The 23,123-nt window shown below is 47.9% G+C and overlaps 1 pseudogene; it reads left to right on the top strand.

Annotated features, from left to right (window-relative positions):
- The first annotated feature begins 786 nt into the window (after window positions 1-786).
- LOC125522669 (auxin-responsive protein SAUR71 pseudogene) lies at window positions 787-1,824 on the top strand (annotated as a pseudogene).
- Window positions 1,825-23,123: the final 21,299 nt, after the last annotated feature.

Genomic DNA, 23,123 nt, shown 5'->3' with positions numbered 1-23,123 from the left:
TACGGGTTGACAAGACAAGAGTTCAGCACTCCAGCAGTCCATTGCAATCACCTGCTCCTCTCTCTCTCTCTCTCTCTCTCTCTCGTCAAATTGTCGTACAGTACTAATCACTTGCTTTGTCTCTCTCTCTGTCTCTCCTCCATGTGCGCTCCACGATGGCAGAAAAAAATCTTGCTCTCCTCACTCTCTCACCTCCACGAGCAACCGTACGAACGGGACTACGGAACAGAACGGGGCGGAGCAGGAGGCGCGAGCCGGAATCAATCCGATCGGTCGGAGCTAAACCGGGTGCCGGTTTAAGGCGCTGCCGGGCCCACCCCACCGGCTTCTTGCCGCTTGTACCTGCACTCATACCTCCGCTGCCTATTCAATTCTCTCGGCCCTCCCTAAAAAAGAAGAAGAAAATACCTGCCTGGCCATGCACACATGCATAGGTTCACGCTCCATGCTCCCAGCTCTCACATGGTCACTGAATGAGTACATGAGGCTACGATTTTTTTTTGGTTCAGCTGCAAGTAAATTGCATGAAAAATAGAACTTAGGTGAGCCAATTTCGTTGGAAGGAAGATAGAGGTGCTGCGCTGCACCAAGGCCATTGCGGACGATGCCGAGTTGAGGGAAGCAAGGCCGAACGACGCCAACAAGGCTCGGGTGGGAACGAGCTGCAACCGACAGCGGCGAGTTAGAAGGTTGATGTGTGTAGCTGCGCTGCACCAAGGCCATTTACAGTTCCTTATTCACCAAGTTTATCGCGATTTAGTGTGAAACACGGCCAGATTATAAAAGGAGGCAAGTAACCCCGTGTACCCGAAGCAGACTGGCTAAAATCCATTCCGAGAAAAATAATGGCAAGGCCAACGCACAACTTGCAGCTCTTCCGTTATGTATAAGCAGCCACCATGGTCGTCGCAGTACAAACGCCTTCTGTCTTCTCAGCTTAGTGTCGTCCCTCGCAAAGAACCAGCCACCGCCGCTGCTTTCCGGCCTCCGCTTCCAAGTATCGTGGTCTCCGGCGTCGACGGAAGCAGCAGCAACATGAAGCGCCTCCTCAGACGGCTCTCCCGGGTGGCCGCGGCCGACGCATGCGCCGCCGCCGCGTACCAGCCGCTCCGGCCCGACGCGGCCGCGAAGGCCTCCTCCTCGTCGTTCTACGGCGCGCGGAGGCTTGGCCGCGGCGCGCGCGTGCCGGAGGGGCACGTGCCGGTGTGCGTCGGCGAGGAGGGCGGCCCCGTCGAGCGCTTCGCCGTGCGGGCCGAGCTCCTGGGCCAGCCGGCGTTCAAGGCCCTGCTCCGCCGCGCCGCGCAGGAGTACGGCTACGGCCACCCGGGCGCGCTCCGCATCCCCTGCGCCGTGGCCAACTTCCGCCGCCTCCTCCTCGGCCTCTCCGACCCCGGCTGCCAGGCCACTGACGACGACGACGCCGCGTTCTACTACTAGCCTCCTGGCCTTTCTTCCCCGTTTCACCCTCCTCGTTCGGCTCACATGGAGGGCTTGATTGGAAATTGGACCCCTGGCAAAGGCAAAGGGTGAGCGGAGCCAATCGCCAGCTGCTGCGTTCTGAACGATATACCCCTGCGTGGATGTTGTACATACGGAAGTCTCACTGGGTTGGTGGAGGATAGGACGGGGATTCTGCCGCATTCTTCTTCTTCTTCTTCTTCTTCTTGTAGCTAGCTCTAGATCTAGCTCTGGTAGCTGCAATGGAGCTTCTTCTTCCTCTTCTTTGGCAGAGATTTTGAGGTCGTGATAACACATCATGTAAGCCGCAAGGTTCGCCTCATGTGAGTGAATGGATGATTATGCTACTGCAAAAGCTTGCTCCAAGATCTGGTGGTGTAAAATGCAATGCACTTCAAGTTTTCAACGATCTCCAGCTAGCTTTAACAGTTCAGGCAGCCTGGCATAGAATACAATGGTGTACTTCTATGATTAACCAGTTACTAAACTACTTGGGGCTGTGGATGCATTTCTTTTCTTGAACGTCTAGGCTTGTGATGCATATACTTCAGAGGCACTGCCTTCACAACTGCTTGCCAGAAAATCTGGGATTTATGGCCAGGTTCAGAATAGCAAACTGCATATAGAGCCATACAGATACAGTGCGTGTGTATAGGATTTTGCAGGACTTCTTTTCCAGGCGGAGTAAAATAAAATGTAAGACCATCTACAACCGGACTTGGCATATCTACGCCTCAAAGGCCCACGGACGCGTCCGGTCATTGGTCACGTCTCAAATAATACATTCCACATCCACATATGTCATATCCAACATCCTATATTCATACTACCTATGCAACGTGATGAACTACTCTACGCGAACGGAGAAAGAAATCGGCATCAAACGGACAACGAAATGCACATAAAACCCACTACATCATCCAAAAGATCACTACCGTTCCTCACCGGGAAGTTTTTAACTTTGAACAATTAAAACCGATAATAAAAACGGAGAAGGAGCAAGATCATCACTTCCTCGACGGGCCTTTGCATGCCCTTCCGGTTGCCGACGCGGCTGTAGGCGTCTGCGGCTGGTGGTCGTTGCCGTCGTCGGACGAGGAGTCGAAGAGGACGATGTGCCCCTTCATCCGGCGGACGGCCCTATCCTACTGCCGCTTCAGCTTGGCCTCCCGAGCCGCCTCTGCCGCTGCCTCCACCGGCAGCTCGCGGCGCCGCAAGGATTGTTCCATCGCATCCCTCTCCCTTGCCCGCTACCTCTCGCGGGTGTCGGCGCGCGCGTGTGGACCGGAGGAGCAGGCACTAGCACCACAACTGCCCGCGCGAAGCAGCGGCCGGTGGAGGAAAGGGACGGCGTAGGGATGGAGCAGACTGAACTGGGGCCGAGAGGGGCCAACTCCGATGCCCGCGCGGGTGCGGTGACAGTGCAGATCTGGAGTTGCCTCCGGTGTCCACCTTCGACTCTCCAATGCAATGCGGAGGGCCAGCTCCTCCTCGACGTCGATGTCCGAACCCGAGTGGCTGCCGAAGCTCGACATGTTGCCTGATTCGATTGGAATCGGAAAGGGGACAGAGCGAGAGAGGAGAGTGGAGAGAGTTAGAGTTCGGAGTGCAGACGGATTGGTATTTTTTGGATACGGCGTGGGGTCGGTGGTTTGCCCGGCTGACGCGGCGGACACGCCCGTGCGTGACCAGACCGCCCCATATCCGCGTTACATTTGGGCTGGATATAAGGGGCGACAAACAACCCAAGTGTTTGACGCCAGTTTGAGGTGTCCAGGTAAAATTATATGAAAAATCTCACAATGGGTTGAGCTAATTAACTAATAATCATATGAAAACGTGTCCATTAATTAAGAAAAATACAATTGTCCAGCTAATGAACTAAAATCATATGAGAACTCTCACAATCCCTTGAGCGGAGCAGAAAGGATATTCCAAATACATTGTGAAGAGACTCTCGTCCAGATAGCACACGCACTATCATCATCACTTCCCTCTTCTAACTGGGCGTCACCTTCATCACTTTACCTCGAGCAAATGACTATGAGTTCACAGCAAATTTTCCGAAACATTGAAGAAAGTGTATTGGTTGAACCGATAACTGCCTCGAGTTTTAGTTGTGCATGTTCCAGCCAAAGCACGGAAAGGGGTGAGATGACAATGTACACCGGGCAAAATAAAGGTTACTGCAAAAGCATCTACAACCGGACTTGACAAATCCGATCCTCAAATACCCGCGGACGTGCCCGACGCGTCCGCGGACACTGATCGGTCATCCCTAAGATAATACATTCTACATCCAGATACCTCAAATTAGAAACTTTATATCCATATTAAGAGGAGCTCGTCCGGCTCCACAGTGCCTATGTCCGGCAGCCGGTTGCGCTCACCAGTTTGTTGGTCCGGTCGCCGGCAAGGTAGAGTAGGGCATGAGACACGAACCGGCTCACGGGACTCAAGTCGCCGCCGTCTCCTATGCTCTACTCTTCCTCGTCGGAGCTCAGGACCAGGACTATGCCGATGAACGTCAGATCGATGATGGATTGATGGATCCGTCCTGGGATGAGCCGGCAACATCAACCATGACGCGGTTGTGACGCCCGCACGGGTGCACCATACGGGGCGCCGGAGAATGCGACTCCGCCTCACCGACGTCCACCACCGCGAGGGCTGCCACCTCCTCCTGCAGCCGCTACCTCTCACGGCAGGCACGCCGTGTCATTTTGCGTCGGAAATGCCCATGGTGCGTCCTTCTGCTCCGCGCACCAACATAGAGGTCGCGCATCCGCCACCACGTTCGGACGCTAGACGAACTGCACCGCCTCCCGTGAGGCAGCAACTGCACACCTAGCGCAAGATTCATGCGCCATTTGGGCAGACGCAATGGATCCCTGGCGTAAGGAGTCCGCGTGCTACCTCACACGGCCAACTCCCGGGAGCGGCGGAGCGCAAGCCGTATGGCCATCTCCTTCTTGGGCCGCGTGGGATGAGCTCGGGGTCGACGGATTTAGAGGTGAAGGGCTCTGATCCATTGTCCACCAAGCCGAAGAAGGCCGGAGATTGCCGGACGGAAGCTTTTGGGTGGCGGAGGGCAGTGGAGTGAAGTGGATAGGGTTTCATCCGGCGAGCGAATGAGAAGGAATATATGTGAGGTCGGATGAGCCATCGTGGCCTAAGTCCGATGTGACGGACGTGCCTGGGCTGGATATGAAGCCCGTTTGAGACGTCCGTCTAAATCAAAATTTTATTACAAAGGTTTGGAATGCCCGACTGTAGATGATCTTACGCGGTTCTCCTGGAACCAAATGGGTATCATTTTTTTAGGGTAGTCATCACATTCTCCAAGATAAAAATGATTACGTACCCTGATTCACCATGTCCGTCCAGTGTTGTACATATCAGGATCAACCAGTCGGATCGGATAGACGAGAGGCCATGTGGAGCGCAGCCAAACACAACAGTACGTGCGTACATAGGCGCCGAGTCGTGCTTGGTTTAGTTAGTTTCTTACTCCCTCTGTTTCACAATGTACGAAGCTTTTGCAAGCTAAACAAGCTTGCAAACACAACAGTACGTGAGTATCTGTTTAGTTTAGTTGGTTCGATTCACTCGCTTTCAGTTGGGCTTCAGCCTTCAGGAGAAGATTTGCTCTGCATGTGAGTAGGCAACGACATGGGGGCGGCGTACGTACTGTACGGGCCCCTAATGATTGAGATTAACGACCCAATGATGAGGTTACTCGCTTGGTTGATTCATTCGCCATGGCAATCTTAGCTGCGTCCTAGGTGTACAGGTGTGCTCGGCGTTCCCATGGACCCAGAGGCCAGAAGAACATTCTGTCTTGTCTCTGCTCTATGTTTGGACACGTACTTAACCAGTGGCGAAGCCAGGATTTGAGTATAGTAGAGTCGAGTACGTATACTGATCTAATCTCGTTGGTAATTACTCATCGCTTCTACTAAAATTGTCATCCCCTCCGGCTCCGCCCCTGTACTTAACTAAGTGCCGTGTCAGTAAACATAAAAAGATTGTGATGCGTACGGATCGGCGTAAGTACGTAAGTACGTTGTGTACACGTGCTCTAGGAGCTCTTGCTTGTCTGCGTCACAGCCAGCAAAGTGACGATGTCGGTCGATCGGTCCAACGTACTCCCTCCGTCTTAAAATTTTTGTCTTAGATTTGTCTAAATACGGATGTATCAAGTCATGTTTTAGTATTAGATACATACGTATTTAGATGAATTTAAAACAAGAATTTTGGGACGGAGGGAGTAGATGTCAGGTCCAAAGCAACTGCCGAGACGGAGTACGAAACCGAGAGTGCGTATAAGACGAAATTGATACCGTAATATACTGGTACTAGTGTACACCACAAAGTACAAACGTCGTCATTGCATCCATGTCGGCACAACCGTACAAGAGATGAAACCGAAAGTCCAGTCGTCGCAGTGTCTGCAGTTACTCGATCGCCCATATATAATTAGCTAATTTGGCTTGTCTACAAGTGGGTGCTTGCGAAGGCACTACTTTTCACCTGCTAAACTTGCATATGTGTGCAACTGGGCGGAGCTACAGACAAACTCTTCCTTGTGCTATGATCTGCTACTACATCAAAATTAAGCAGATCTCCATACGGACACATGCTAGTCCAACTCCAAAGCATTCACTGTCACTGCGTGCAAGTGAACAGGAAGAAATGCTGGACTACTACAAAACCGCCCGAAAGCAATGGCAAAACCGTTGATCAGTTCGGCGGGATTGGCTAATTTGGGCCAAAATATCTAGGATTTTTTAAACGGCGCCGATCCAATCATCCAATCCAACCCGTGAACTTCAGTTCCTTGCCTTGACTGGAACTTGATTAATTTTCTTAGGTCATCAATCGGACTGGATTATACTGTGATATTATTGTCGTGGTCAATAATAGCGTCCTAATTGCGTGGATGTTCTGGTTTGAATTTCGGCCAGGATATTCAGCAGAACATTCGAGAGCCTGATAAGGAGATGCCCGTCAACGTTTCCTCTTGGCACAAACGTACAAACGTCATGAACAACATGACCGCGCACCTATCCGCAAACATCCGTGTAACTGCGAGGTTCGGCTCTGATACCAACTTGTAACGTTCCGGACACACCCGCTGGTGGTCGTTACTCCTGGCGGGATGTAGACTGACCCCACAGACCAATACTAGTCTTTTCTGCGCACTTTGTTCTCACTCGTGTGTATCCGGAAGCAATTTTCCGGTCGGTCACCCATCCTGATACTACTCAAAGCTGAGCATGCTTAACTTTGGAGTTCTGTCTGAATGAGCTCCCGGAAAAGAAGGAATTCTTTATTGATATGAGTAGTCTATCATTCCTAATAAATCAGGCTATCACAAAGAGTGTCCGTGTACTTTGATGTGGACGCGAAGATAAATTCAACCTTGAACGAAGCTAGGCGGAGTTAAGATGACAGTGTTGTCATCGCTACGAATTTATATATACATATATAGAGAGAGTGATTGTAAAGACAGATAGGGATGAATTATTAAATTCTTTGCTGGGTACAAAAATCCACTTCGAAGTGAATACTATGTACATGCGTACACCACTATGCATCTGCCAACTAAAGTTAATAACATAGTATCATCATTGTTAAGCGATCATCATTGACTGGACCAGCGGTGGTGTTCTACGTTGATAACATCTACTTAGGGTTTGTCCATCACGTAACCTTGCCTGGACTGCAACTTGATTAATTTGCTTAGGTCATTGGCCGGACTGGATTGTATTAAGTTTAGTAAGAAAACTATCTTGTTGATTTTGTCGTTGTGGCCAATAATTGCGTCCTAAATGCATTGGATGACTCGGGTTTGAATTTCGGTCAGGAACTTCGGAGGAACGTTCGAGAACCTGATAAGAACATGCCTGTCTCGATCGGCCGATGCATGCATGCCTGGCCACTGACGAGTAGTCCAGCTAACAACTGGGCGATTTTTCTTCAAAGTCTAAGAGAGTCCGTGTACTTTGATTTCGACGCGGAGATAAATACAACCTTGAACAAAGCTAGGCAGAGTTAAGACGGCAGTGTTGTCGTCGCTATGAATTTATATTTACAGAGTGATTGTGAAGAGGCAAGCTAGAGAGAATACAACGTACTACGTACTTACGTACACCACCACCATGTTAGAAGGGAGAGGAGGATTGGTGAAATGGCTGATTGTATTGCTTGAGCCTCATAGGCATATATATAGAAGTACATGAACATCTTCGAATACAAGACAAGGTAGAATAATATTCTACTCTATCCAAACTTTCTTAATAATCACGATACTCAACAAGCTACACGGGGCTCGAAACCAAGAGTGCATATAAGACGAAATTGAAAGCGTGATATGCTAGTTCTAGTGTACACCAAAACGTCCTTCTCGCATCCATGTCGGCACAACCGCACAAGGGGATGGAACTCAAGGTCCAGTCGTTGCAGTGTTCGCAGTTACTCTGCTTTCGAAGGCCCTAATACTTCTCACTTGCTAAACCTGCATACATGCATGCGCAAGTGGTTGGAGCTACACACGAACTCTTCCCCGGCTATCTGCTAGCACATCAAAATTCAGTTTTGCTAGGTCTCGGTTAACTGAGACTTCTCGATCGATGTTATATTTCTTAGATCTTGCACGGACATTTGTCTTTTTTTTTCTTTTTTATTCTTATATACGTATCTTACTTGACTGGGACTTGGTTAAGTCTCGGTGGACTGAGAGCTAGTCACGCCCATCAAAATTATGTAGATCTCCATAGGACACATACCAGTCCAAGGCATTCACTGTCATCCGGCCGTGCCGCACTCATCTTCTTCTCCTCGCTGGTTGTTGCGCGCGTGTGAATAGAACCATAGATTAGTTCCACCGGATTGGCTGATTGGGGCAAAAATGTCTGGGGGTTTTAAAGAGCATTTATCCAATAATCCAATAATCCAATCCGACCCGTGAACTTCAGGTTCTTGCCTTGACTGCAACTTGATTAATTTGCTTAGGTCATCAAGTCAGGCTGGATTATAGCTTAGTGTTACATTTTGTAAGAAGACTGTCTCGATGGCATTATCGCCATGCTCAATAATTGGGGTGACGGGGTTTTGAACTTCAGTCAGGATCTTCAGCGGAACGTTCGAGAACCTGATAAGAACATGCCCATCTCGATCGACCGATGCACGCATGCGTGTCCACTGACGAGTAGCCCAGCAAACAACTGAGTGATTTTCGTCAAAGTCTAAGAGTGTCAGTGTCCTTTGATGTGGACACGGAGATACATTCAACCTTGAACAAAGCTAGACGGAGTTAAGTAGGTAGTGTTGTCATCGCCATGAGTTTATATTTAGAGAGAGTGATTGTGAAGAGGCGAGCTAGAAAAATCCACTTTCACGTGAATACTACGACGTACGCCACTATGCATGTGCCAACAAAACTTAATAATGGTTTGTCCAGGAGTGATTAGTTTACAGCAACGATCACGTAAGCTCCAAAGGCAACTGGGGATCGAGACTGACATCAACAAGAGTACAACCAAAACAGTCAATAAGCACAGACAACAACCAAAACAAGCCTAAAATATGGCGGGGTGGACACCATTATTGGACTACAGAACGGAGTCCACTATAACGGAAAATTAAAGCAGTGCTTCACTCCTGGAGCGCTGCCCGTGATTCCGGACTATACGGCGTGGGCCCCACGAGAGATGTGATAGTTTTGGCATAAACCAGGCATGGAAGCATGGTGCTGAGCAACGGACTCGGCCGTGCCCAAAAGACATCTAGAACCAACTGACGAACGCGGCATCAAACCGCCTTGCTTGCTGGCTTTCTCTCATTTTTTTCTTCTTTGCGTAGCGTTTTTTTTTTTTTTGAAAAAGGAAGATTACCTCCGGCACCTGCATTGGTCGATGCATGAAGCCATATTATTAGAAAGCGTAATTTTTTTGCGTAGCGTGGAGTAGTACGGACACCGAACTTTGCATTACCAGTTATGGCTAGAAAATTGTACTACAAATTATGTGCTTAGAGTTGTACGGACGCAGAGCTTCGATTATAGTAGCATCGTCGCCAGCAACGCAACGTACGTACGCGCTTTGCAGAGGATACAACTTGGAGGAGCACATAGAATTAAAGAACATGCTAGTGCGAACACCGCTGCGCGCCATTGCGGGAGATTGTATGGCCCGGGAAGAGAAAAGGCCCATCAACCGAGTGCAAATGCAGGTGGTTTCCCCGCGGCGAAAGCGAAGTGCCACCGATGAAAGCAACAGTTGGGAAGTACTGTACGTGATGATCTTGCATGGACTGCGCTGTGAGAGACGGAGAGGAGCTCGTACAAGTTTCAGACGACCGATACGACGGTGGAGCTATGGAGGCCGTTCGTTGAGCAGAGACACTCGCGCTGGACCGGCATGCTGGGTCGAACCACGGCTGGTACGTGAGCTTTATCCTGTACCTTCCGCGACCCATGCATGCATATACTCCCTCAATTTTAAAATATAATGCGTTCGCGTTTCCCGAGGTTTAACTTTAACCATAAATTTAACGTGCAGCTGACGGTAGTGGCTCATTTTAATGATCATGTTCCTGTATCAGCATACACACACAGCAGCGCGCCTACTTGACACCGACTGTAAAAGCCGTACGACCCCAATACCTTTCCGTACCGGCGTCATTTGATGACAAAGCATGCGCTAGAATAGTGACACTTGCACGGCAAGTGGCGGCCGCCGTACGCGCTCCGATATGGTGCACTGGGTGCGGGCCAACGCGTACGTGCCGTGCCATGCAGGGCGCGAAGCAATGCGTTGGAAGGGCCATCGTGGGGCTCGTCCCACGTGGACGTGCATGGCTCAACAGCTGCACGAACACGCAGCCCGTTCACTCCCCAGGTGTCCTTCGCTCCCTGCCTCCTCTGCGTGCCCTGCCCCTGCCCTGTATACCACTCAAGCTCCACTCCATGCATGCATGCAGCGCGACGCAGGTCCTCTATCTGCTCCCGTCGCCTCACACCTCCTCATAGCTCCCAGCTAGCTAGGTGGTGCCCTTCTTCTTGGACTTGGGACTGGAGGAAGAGCTTGGACATCTCCGGTGCATTCAAGTCTTTGCAGAGTGTTGCCGCCTATTGGTACTCGTTGAGTCGCTGTGGTCATGTTGACAAGCCATGTGCTACACATATAATAGAAACTATGAGCTGCATATAAACTCGCAAGAAAAGAAAAATCTCCATCTATTCCGTTTATTTCCCGGCGCGTTCCACATCTGTTCAAACCTGGAAGTATATACATATAAATAAAGCGGATCCAACCAAGAGGTCGCCGCGGAAATTCCCAAATGCACAGGAATGGCAGGTACATGCGAATGAATAATGCAGACAGAGCCTAGATAGCGAGTACCTGTCACCTGTACTGTACTGATGTATTTCGATGGCTCATGTTTTGGTCACTTCTTGTTAGTTCTTTCTGACACAATGATTCCGGGTACTAATGCCAGAATTAGTTGCTTCTAAGTGCACGCAAAGTAGTACAGTACAAGTGAGATTGTGTTGTAGATCTTCCAAGGTGGAGTATCATCCTTGTTTCAAAGAAAAAGGTGGAGTATCATGTTCACTGTGAGTTTGACAGCCGCGCCAGCGTACTTGGCCAAGATTTCTCGTCTCTGCACATGGAGCTCATATCAATTAATCACACGAAAGGTCTTTCCCTCTTTACTCGGTGGCAATTTATATAGAATTCTGCCCCTTTTTTTGTGGAAAGAAAATGTGTTGACAGTGGGCAAAGGAAAGAAGAGATTTGGGAGGGAATGTGGTTATGTGCCCGTACATGTATCCTTGACTTTTCCTTTCCTGGTGGACAGTATAGAATGATTTTTCTATCTGTTTATCTCGCTGGATTTACTCAAGACCACCGGTTTGTCATGCCACCACCAGTCAAAAAGTAGCTTGATTTTAGCAAAGTATGTAGCCTTTTAAAAAAACATGAGTCTTTTCTAAGAACGCAACAATTTTTTTTCAAAGCATCACAATTTCTTGAAAAAGACAAACAAATTCGAAACCTCATTTTTTTTTGGAAAACACGAATGATAATTTTTTGATTTTTCCAAAAATTGAAGACGTGCTTTTTTGTGAAATTTTGAACATTTATTTTTTAAAGACATTTTGAAAAACCATGAAGAATTTTTTATAATTTTGATTTTTTTTATTCCCCAATTTTTTGGAAAAATATATTTTTGAAGATTTGAACATTTTTTATCTAAAAAGTAATTATTATTCAAAATTCGACAAAAAACAAGACAATTGCTTATATATTCCAAACATTTTTGGGAAGAGGCCAAAAAAATGGGAAATTCTTGATTTTTTGAAGAATTGAATTTATGAGAAAATTATGAATTTACAAAGAAATGAAATGAGAGAAAAAGGTAGAAACAAAGAAGAAAACAGGATCTGACGTAGAGAGCGGCAAATATGGTTTCCCAAAGGGGCCGGCAAAGCAAACTGGCTCTGTCGTAAGAAAATATAAAAAGAAAAACAGAAAGAAGGACCCAGCTAATCACTTGTGTGAACTGAAACTGTGGGCTCCGCAGCGGCGCTCCCACTTCTATTTCAGCATTAGGTTGGGGTACATTCCTCCCATTGCCTTCATTTCCTTCAACTTATGACTGACGCATGGCGGTGTCCCACTCCCCGGCATGTGGCTCAAAGTTGCGCTCTCACTGCCCTCCACATTGTTTGAACTATCCTTTGAAAAAAAATTAGACATTGTTTGAACTTCTGTAGTACAGAAGGAGTAGAAGATAAGATAAGAAGAATCTCGTCAACCTCCGAAACGCGAAGCATCACCAAATACAGCTAGACCACTGGAGAATCGATTACCATCCATATCCTGATTCACCGTATTCGTCCGGTGCTGTCTGTATAACAGAATTCATGAGCCATTCAGGTTCGAAACGGAAGACGAGTGGCCATGTGCAACGCAGCCAGCATAGGCGCCGTGTGGTGCTTGATTTAGTTATAGTTAGTTTAGTTGGTTTGATTCACTCGCTTTCGGTTGGGCTTTGGGACAAGCTTTAGCTAGGTACGGGGGGTCCTAAATGATTGGGATTACTGATTGACGACCCAATGATACGGCGTACCGTACCGTACGGAAAAAATTATGCGCTTCGTTGACTCGGACACGCTGGCTAGCAAGGTGCATCCTACGTGTACAGGTGTGCTCCATCGGCGTTACCATGCAGCTGGAGGCCACAACAAGAGCATGATGCTGCCAATTAGTCTCGATTTTCGACTTAACTAACTGCCAATCAGAATTAGCTCAGCCGGCCATCTCCCTACCGTGGGAATGAATATTGTAACTACTCCCTCTGTTACAGTTTACTCGGCGCGCATCAACAATCTTTGAGATCTACTCCCTCCGTTTCACAGTACATGCATTTCATTTGTCAAAATACAGATGTTTTTAGACATGTTTTAGTATATAGGTACATTCATTTTTAAACAAATGAAAGTCAAGTATTTTGAAACGGAGCGAGTAGGTTATTAGCGATTGGCCGTAAATACCATTACCCGCGCCGGAAGAGTAGCATGGGTAGTTAAACCACGGCGCCTAATTATTTGCATAAATTTCTTTTTTGAAAGGACGCCGAAGAACTGCGCTTTTCATTAAGAGGAACAGCGAAAGAATCGCCAACTGTACAGCAATGAGGAGGACCTCCAAAAGAAGAAAAGAAAAGAAGGAGAAGATAGAACTACTCGCGCGACATCAAATGCCGGCACCCAGCAAGCGCCCAGGTAGTTTGTTCTTCAGCAAGGCGTCGAAGGACCGAAGAGGGTGGTAGTTTGACGCTCCTAAAGATGCGATCGTTCCGTTCCCGCCAACAGCGCCAAGGATCGTGCTTTCTTGGCGTTCGTCGGGGTGGCTGATAGCTCACAGAGCCAGCCCTGTAGAGAGGGCTCCGTCCTCCAGGCCTCGGGCGAGAAATGAGGCAAGTTGAACTTGGTAGCTGCCAGGCTCTAGAGGGCACAGGACCACGGACACACTAGTAGAAAACGGAGCTTTAGCGCCGGTTCGTAAGGGCCTTTAGTACCGGTTCGGCACGAACCGGCGCTAAAGTGCCACCACGTGGCGTGAGCTCGCGCCCTGGTATGGGGAATCTTTAGTACCGGTTGGTGTTACCAACCGGTACTAAAGGTTTTTTTTGAAATTTTTTTTTGAAAATTTTGGATTTTTTTTATTTTTAATTTTTTTTGAATTATTCGATGATTTAGTCTCTAATCACCTCTCTTAACTGCTCAAGTGTGGATCACTCATTCCAAATCATCTAACTTCCCGACCGGTCACCCATCCCTCTCACTACTCCAGCCCGAGCACGCTTAACTTTCGGGTTCTATTCTCCTTCGTTTCCGAGTCTGCACTTGTTGTTTTCCCGACAATAGTAAGATGTCAATCTTATTAACCCTCAGGAGTTTAGCTTGAGCATGAAGTCACACATTTCACCGTTTGAATTTGAAACTATTATTCTAAAAAACAGTAATTATTTAGTAACGCTAATGTTTCTTGAATAAGTTTGACCATAGTTTGACCAGATTTGATCAAAATTCAAAAAATTGAAATAATTATTTAGTAACACTAATATTCTTGAATAATTATGTAGTAACATTAATACTTTCTTGAATAAGTAGTTTGACCAGATTTAACCAAATTTTTTGAACAAACTGAAATTTGACCATATCTTTTTTTCCTTTTGGAATTTGAGGATTCTAAAAAATTCCAAACAGGCCATAGGCCGTCTCCATCGGATGCGGATTTTCGTGCTGAATTTTTTGATATATTATACGTTTTTTTTCCGACATCGCATGCAAAAGTTATAACCGTTTTACATTTTCCCTACACTTTTTGCAAAACATGTCCAAATTGTAGTTTTTAAATTTTCCTAACTAGTAGATGTAGTAATATAACTACCTCTCGAAGGATTTTATTTTTTGAAGTTTTTATCATTTTTTTTGATTTTTTTCAGAACTGAAATGGCGACACACGGGGGGGGGGGGGGGGGGGAGTGGTAGAGTTTGAAAATTGCCCTATAGTGCCGGTTTGTGTCACAAACCGGTACTATAGGTCAGACCCCTTTAGTACCGGTTCATGGCAAGAACCGGTACTAAAGGTTAGACCTTTAGTACCGGTTCGTGTCACAAACCGGTACTAAAGGTGATCGTGGGGCCCCGGGCTGACGCCAGCCTGCCACCACCCCTTTAGTACCGGTTCGTGCCACGAACCGATATTAAAGGTTCAACACGAACCGGCATTAATGCAAATCCGTTCGAACCGGCACTAATGATACCATTAGTACCGGACCAAAATCAAACCGGCACTAATGTGCTTCACGTTTGACCCTTTTTCTACTAGTGACATAGCTTCATGAGGTGCTCCGCTGTCTCAAGGTTGAACCTGCAAAGCGGGCAAAAATAGGAATTTGGCCACTGCCTTGCCAATAGCTTGTCGGTTGTCATGATCCTGTTCTGAGCACATAGCCATGCGAAAAATTTGTGCTTGGCCGGTGCCCACACCTTTCAAATCGCCGACATAGAAGCATAGGACATGTAGTCCACGAAGTGTAGCTTATAGGCCGAGGCCGCTGAGTAGCAGCCATTTGTGGAGAACCGCCAAAGGAAGAAGTCAACCACATCAGGTGCTAGGGGTGGCAAGGCAGCGATCCTACCCCATAGGGCGACGAAGGATGGGAGGGTATCTGCTGTGATGCGGCCTTGAAGATCACGAACCCATCTGTTGTCATGGATTGCCGAAGCAACCGTCCGGAATTTGCATAATTATGACGATAGGTGAACGACCAGTTCAAGGCAGTTCGTTAATTAGGCTGACTACGAAGCTGAGAGAGTACACAAACATCGTGCTTGCATGCATGTCAGCATAACCACACAAGATATGAAACTGAAAGTCCAGTCGTCGCAGTGTCTGGAGTTACTTCCCCTTGATTAGCTAATTTGGCTTGTCTATAAAGCTAGTCATAGTGGGAGTAACTTAGATAATAATATAGCGCACTTCATAATTTTTTTGCTTATGTAACATGTAGTTAATAAGAAATGGTAACATAATATGTTACTGTAACATAGCGCTTTTCAAGACAAGATAAGTCTACAAGTCATTAAATGAAGCCACATACTCCGTTCGTCCAAAAATACTTGTCATCAAAATAGATAAAAGAGGATGTATCTAGACGTATTTTAGTTTTAGATACAACTTTTTTTATCCATTTTGATGACAAGTATTTTCGAACGAAGGAAGTATGATATTACTAATATGTTACTTTGCACCATAAAGATAGTAACTTAGACTAGTGTCATATACATGACATTAGTATAAGTTACTTTCCACTATGACCAGCCTAATAAGTGGGGAAGGCACTGCTTTTCACCCGCTAAATTTGCATATACTATGTGCAAGTGGTTGGAGCTACAGACCAGCTCTTCCTTAGGCTAGCTACATCAAGAATTTGGCAAATCTCCACGCGGCTACATGCTGCTCCAAATTAAGCGGTCGCTCTCGTCTGACCGAGCCATGCTCATCTTCTTCGCCGTGGTTGTTGCGTGTATGTGAACGGGGAGAAATGCATGATCAGCTCATGTGCCGTACAAGGAGAAAACCGCCAAAAAGCAACGGCAAAAACCGATGATTAGTTCGACGGGATTGGCTGACTGGGACGAGGATATCCGCAATTTTTAAATGGCCCTGGTCCATCATCCAATCCAAATTGTGAACTTCATCCAATCATCCAATCCAGCCCGTGAAGTTCAGTTTCTTGCCTAGACTGCAACATGATTCATTTGCTTAGATCGTTAGCCGGACTGCATTATGCTACATTTAGAATGAAGAATGTCTCAACAATATAATTGTCATGGCCAATAATAGCGTCATAATTGTGTGTGTTGGATGCGGTTTGAGTTTCGGTCAGGATCTTCAGCGGAACACTGGAGAACCTCATAATAACATGCCCGTCTGGATCGACCGATGCATGCATGCGTGACCACTGACCAGTAGCCTAGCTAACCATTGGGCGATTTCCGTCGGTCTTTTGAGTGTCGGTTGATGTTGATGTACAAATAAATTTCAACATTCAACAGAGTTTGACCGAGTATTTTTTTTGCGGGGAGCTTGACCAAGTTAAAAATGACAATACTGTCATTGCTAGGAACATATATATACAGAGAGAGATTGTTGAGGATAGATCGGGCTTAATTCTTTTTCACAAACAAAAGAAATCGGGCTTAATTCTTAACTGCTGGCTACAAAATTCCGTTTTCTCGTCAATACTACTGCGTACGTAAACCACTATGCGTGTGCCAACAAAATCACCCAATTGTTAAGAGAGCATCATTGTACGAACCAGTAGCTGCACTGTACGATAATAGCACGTCCACTAAACATCAATTTAGCGTTTGGCGAGGGTGGTTAGTTTAACAAGAACGATCATGCTTGTGCCCTCCAAAGGCAAGTGGGGGGTGGAGGCTGACATCAGGGAGAGTAGAACCAAAACACACATCAACACAGAAAGTGACAAAGATAAAAAGGAGGACTAAAATATGATTGGGCTGACAGCGGAGTCCACAAGAACGGAAAACTTGAACAGGACCCCGTGATTCCGGACTGTACGTTACGGGCCCCTGCATGGCGAGATGGGACAGTTTTTTTTTGCGGGCAATTTATAGAGCTTTTATTCAAACAAAAGCATTCCTCAGATAATCAGCCAAAAGACCGATCACAAGGAAGCTAGGAGTGTCCTCTAGCCAGCAATCCGTTATATTCAATGTGCAAGCATGTTTAGCACAGAGATGCGCAGGAAAATTTGCCGACCGGTTTACATGTTGAATATCAAATAAAGTAAAACTATTGCTAAGCTCTCCTATTTCAAGTAAGATAGGGGCCACAACTAAACGGAAATTGTGGCGGGTTTTCCAGAGCATCACCAGCTCCATGCAATCCACTTCCATGATCACATGCGAGAGTCCCCTTAATGCAGCAAATAGAACTCCATCTCGTAGTGAAAAAGCTTCGATGATAAGAGGATCCGAAATCCCCGTGTAAGGCTTGCACCAGGAGTCTAGTAGAGCCACGACCGAGCGAGTAACCCCTCCTGCTCCACCTCGACCCTCTTCAAAGTTGAGCGCACCATCAGTGGAGATTTTTACCACTTCTCCCTCAGGTGGTCGCCACCCAAACCCTGGCAGAATTGCAGCTGTCTTGCATGGAAGATTCAGGAGCGCAATGGCCTCCTTGGTAGATCGGATGGTGGCAACAGGATCACGCCCAGCTTCCCGATGCTTGATGCGGTTGCGGGAGTGCCAGATTGACCACATAATTGTTGTGATTTTTGCACGGTCATCATCCGAAAACCTTGTATCACATACGATATCCCGCGCCCAAGATTCTGGGTGTAGTCGCGGTAGCCGCAGACCGAACCACGCATATGCTTCATCCCAAAAGCGGCGAGCATGCGCGTAGTGTATCAATGCATGCTTCAAGTCCTCATTCATAGCCATACATACTTTGCATCAATCGATGACTGCAATATGGCGGTATTTGAGAGTACTTTCATCTGGGAGAATGCCACGGAGAACTCTCCACCAAAATACACGTACTTTAGGTATAACATTGAGCTTCCATAAAGCCTTCCACAACTGTCGATCGTTCCCTGAGGTCCCGGTAGCCGACCCTTCCTCTCGAGCCAATCGCTTGTTTTGAGTCATAAGAGCTCAGTACGCCGTCTTGACAGTGTAGTTACCAGCTTTTTCGAAAGCCCAAGCAAAGGAGTCCTCACTGATGAAGCTATGTACCTAGGGTAGGGTCATGGATCTGTCCAAGATACCCTCCCTAAGGACATCTCTAAAGGAACCAGAAGCGGTCGAAGCAAAATCATCATCCACTCGACCGTGAAGCTATGTTCCACTCGACAATATAGAAGACACTCGACTATGCAAACAACCACTCGACGATACAAGAAACCACTCGGAGTGTAGAAGGCCTAACGTCACTCAGGATGACAACGGTCGGTCATTCACTCTGTAACCTTAAAGATCATTTATATCTCTTTATTACTAGCGTTACCAGTAACGCCCTGCCTTAATGTACATTGAACCCTTTGTAACATGGGCTGGCTGGGGTCCTGGTGCACTCTATATAAGCCACCCCCTCCTCCAGGACAAGGGTTCACACCTTTTGTAATTCACACGCATATATCCAGTCGACCGCCTCCGGGCTCCGAGACGTAGGGTTGTTACTTCCTCCGAGAAGGGCCTGAACTCGTAAAACGCGCGTGTACAACTCCTCCATAGCTAGGATCTTGCCTCTACATTCCTATCCCCTATTCTACTGTCAGGCTTAGAACCACGACAGTTGGCGCCCACCGTGAGGCAGGTGTCTTAGCGACTTTTTGGAGAACTTGCAATTTTTCCGATCCCCTTCATCATGGTTTCAGGCGGAGGTTTGGTTGAGGGTCGCGAGATCCGTCTCGGCGCGCTCGTGTTTATCGCCGACGACTCTGCTTGGCTTCAGGAGGCTCCACTCGACGTCGACGCGCTCCTCGTTCGCGGGCGACACACTTTCGCGCGTGCATCCGTGGCGTCCTCCAGCGGCAGCCGTTGACCCAGTATCGATCGGCTCCTATGGCTTGCCCCCTCCCTGCGGCTCGCCGGAGCAAACGTTCTGGTCGGTCGAGGCTTCAGCGGAGGGTGAAGCACGCGGTGGCTCATCAGTCGGCCACCCCTCAAGTCGCGGCAATCGAGCCCGACGAAACCCTCTACGGCTTGTTCGATCTATCGACTGGCTCCATAGAGACCGCATCTGAGTGCGATAGCAGCGACCCCGCGGTAAAAGTTTTGATGGTCAATGGACCACGCAGTCCTCCTGGCTTCACCCGTGAAGACGGAGGCGATGGGAACGGCGATTCGTCGCGCGTTCATGAAGAGTACCGCCCCGAACCTCTCTCCTCGCAGCTGAGAGAAGAACTTCGCCACCAGAACATGGATGCACTTCACACTCCTATCGTTGGAGAAATCCTTGAGGCCCAGGCCTTGGAGGAGGCGCGCCTGGCCAACTTGGCTGAGCGCACTCGACTGGAGAATCTCCAACGCGCACTCGACGAGCGTGCTCGACAACGTGCTCCTAAATCCAGTCGACGTCAAATCTTTCCGCCTCCGACTCAGGTATACCAAACTCCGATCCAGAATCTCGCAGCTGCAGCCCGGATAGCGGAGTCGATCCAACCTTACCAATCAGAAACTGGTCGAGGTCTGGTGCAGATCCGAGCTTTTCTCCGTGCAGTAGGAGAGCAAAATACAGCAGTATCTCAGTCGCGGAATAGGATCCATAGCAGGTCCGTGGTTGCAGACACAGTTCAGTCGACTCACAGCCCAAGATCGCCCCCGAGGCATGAGGGACGTGGAGACCGACGAGATCAGTATAGAAACCGTGAGCAGTATGATCACCGAGTCGATCGCGATGATCATCGTCGAGTGCTCACACCTCCCCCAAGGAGTGGGTCGTACGTGCCGCAGCAACATGATGACAGACGCCCTCACAGTATGGCGCGAGGGGTTCCAGTCGATCCCAAAGAGCCGGGCTTTGATGCGAGATCTATTCTCGTTCAGGGCTTGGTCGACAGAAACAGAGCTCACCGAGGGGGTCGTGATAGAGATGTACCAACCAGCAGCAGTGTGCATGTCTCAGGTCCGGAGTGCTTCAGCAGAGCCATCAGGTCTACAGTGATTCCTCCCAACTTCAGGTTGGCGACTGGAGTCAGTAAGTTCACTGGTGAGTCCAAGCCTGATACTTGGCTTGAAGACTACCGATTGGCTGTCCAGATTGGTGGCGGCAATGATGAAGTGGCCATGAAACACCTTCCTCTGATGTTGGAGGGCTCGGCTAGAGCATGGCTGAATCAGTTAGCGCCAAGCAGTATTTCTACTTGGGAAGATCTTGCCCGAGTATTTGTTAGAACGTTCGTAGGGACTTGCAAATGGCCGGCAGGGCTGACCGAATTACAGTGTTGCGTGCAGAAACCGAATGAGTCTTTGAGGGATTATATCCAGAGATGGATGACATTGCATCACACGGTGGAGAATGTGTCTGATCACCAGGCGATTTGTGCCATTAAAGAAGGAGATATGACTCTGACTCGGATGATGGAAATTGCCACCAAGTACGCCAACGGTGAAGAAGAAGACCGACTCCGGAGTGGCAAGCACAAAATAGTCGCCCATGAAGCCGGAGGAGGTAACTCTAGTCGGAAACAGAAGCGCAAAGCCGAGCCAGCCGCCCCTGGTGAAGCCTTAGCTGTGACTCAAGGAAAGTTCAAGGGGAAGCCCAAGGGGCCGTGGAACCCCAAGAATGTAAAATATCAAGATGGAAATGATGTGCTGGATTTGCCATGTCACATCCACACTAAAAAAATGAAGAGGGTAATTTCATTTACCCAAAGCATACCACTCGACAGTGTCGACTCCTAATCCAACAGTTCTGAGAGAAACAACCCAAGGAAAAGGAGAAGGAAGCAGACAAGGTTGAGGATGAGGAAGAGGATGATGATGGTTATCCCCATGTGAATTCCACCTTGATGATTTTTGCTGACGTTGAGAGTAAAAGTCGATTGAAAGTCATCAACAAAGAAGTGGACATGGTCGCTTCGGTGACACCCAGTTATTTGAAGTGGTCCCAGACTGCCATTACATTCGACCAGTCCGATCACCCAGTGCACATAGCCACCATTGGGAGGCAAGCGTTGGTGGTCGACCCAGTAGTCGAGGGCACCCGACTGACAAAGGTTCTGATGGATGGTGACAGTGGCCTAAATATACTGTATGCAGAGACATCGAAAGGAATGGGCATTCCGATGTCCAGACCCAGTGAGAGTAATATGAGTTTCCATGGGGTCATTCCAGGCAAGAATACTGCATCACTCGACCGGATTGCTCTCGACGTGGTTTTCGGTGATTCCAAGAATTACCGAATAGAAAAGTTGACATTTGAAGTTGTGGATTTTTAGAGTGCCTATCATGCTATTCTGGGCAGGACAGCTTATGCACGTTTTATGGCTCGACCATGTTACGTGTACTCCCTCCTTCCATCTATATAGGGCCTAATGCATTTTTAAGACCGTGTTTGACTATTGACAAGATTAATAGTACATGACATGCACAATGTGAAAATTATATCATTGAAAGCTCCTTTCACACACGAATTTAACAGTGTGCTTTGTGTAAGTTGCATGTCATATATTATTGCTTTAGTTTTTGGTCAAAGTTAGCCTCGAAAAATGCATTAGGCCCTATATAGATGGAAGGAGGGAGTACCTCAAATTGAAGATGCCTGGTCCCAAAGGGGTGATCACTATCACTGGTAATCGAAAGAAGGCAGAAGAGTGATTCGAGAAGGGTTCAAATATCATCGATACATAGATGGCCGTGGCAGAATTGCAAGAATATTAGAAAAATGCAGATCCGAGTGATTTGTTGCGAGCCAAGAATCCAGCCATAGATTCAGCATTCCAGTCGTCTGGTGAAACAAAGTCGATCCACATTCACCCGACAGACCCCAATGCTGCTCCGACTCACATTTCAACCACACTCGACTCCAAATAGGAAGAAGCGCTCATCCAGTTCCTCCGTGAGAACTGGGACATCTTTGCATGGAAACCTTTGGACATGCTAGGTGTTCCCAGGGGACTGGCTGTGCATCGTTTGCGAGTCGACCCAAAAGTGAAACCAGTCAAAGAACATCTTCGACGGTCCGCCGTGCAGAAGAGGAAGGCAATCGATGAAGAGGTGGCTCGACTTTTGGCAGCTGAGTTTATTCGTGAGATTTACCACTCCGAGTGGTTAGCTAATGTTGTCATGATCCCAAAGAAGGACGACTCAATTCGCCTGTGCATTGACTTCAAGCATATCAATCAGGCCTGCCCGAAAGATCACTTTCCCCTCCCTCGCATCGACTAGATAGTCGACTCGACTACAGGGTGCGAGCGTTTGTCCTTTTTGGACGCTTACTCCGGGTACCACCAGATCCGTCTGTACGGATCCGACGAGATAAAAACAGCCTTCATCACCCTATTTGGGTGCTTCTGTTATGTCACTATGCCATTCGGTTTGAAGAACAGTGGAGCCACATTCATGCGGATAATTCAAAAGTGCCTGCTCACTCAGATCAGTCGGAATGTGGAAGCATATATGGATGACATTGTGGTCAAGTCACGTAAAGGTTCCGACCTACTGACTGACCTTGCTGAAACCTTTGCCAACCTCAGAAGGTATGATATCAAGCTTAATCCATCAAAGTGAACGTTTGGAGTCCCAGGCGGAAAATTACTCGGTTTTCTCGTTTCCGAACAAGGGATCGATGCTAACCCAGAGAAAGTGGGTGCCATACTCCAGATGAAACGCCCTGTGCGTGTGCACGATGTCCAGAAGCTTACTGGTTGTTTGGTCGCCCTAAGTCGATTCATTTCTCGCCTTGGTGAAAAGGCACTGCCTCTTTACCGACTGATGAAGAAATCAGATAAGTTCGAGTGGACTCCTGAAGCTGATGCAGCATTTGCAGAGCTAAAAGCCCTGCTTTCCACCCAGCCGGTGCTTGCTACCCCAATCAGCAAAGAGC

Source organism: Triticum urartu, chromosome 7A (assembly GCF_056163025.1).
Source record: "Triticum urartu cultivar PI428250 chromosome 7A, HENAU_Tu73, whole genome shotgun sequence".
Taxonomy (NCBI): domain Eukaryota; kingdom Viridiplantae; phylum Streptophyta; class Magnoliopsida; order Poales; family Poaceae; genus Triticum; species Triticum urartu.
Note: the sequence above shows the minus strand (reverse complement) of the source record. Positions and strands in the feature narration are given on the sequence as shown.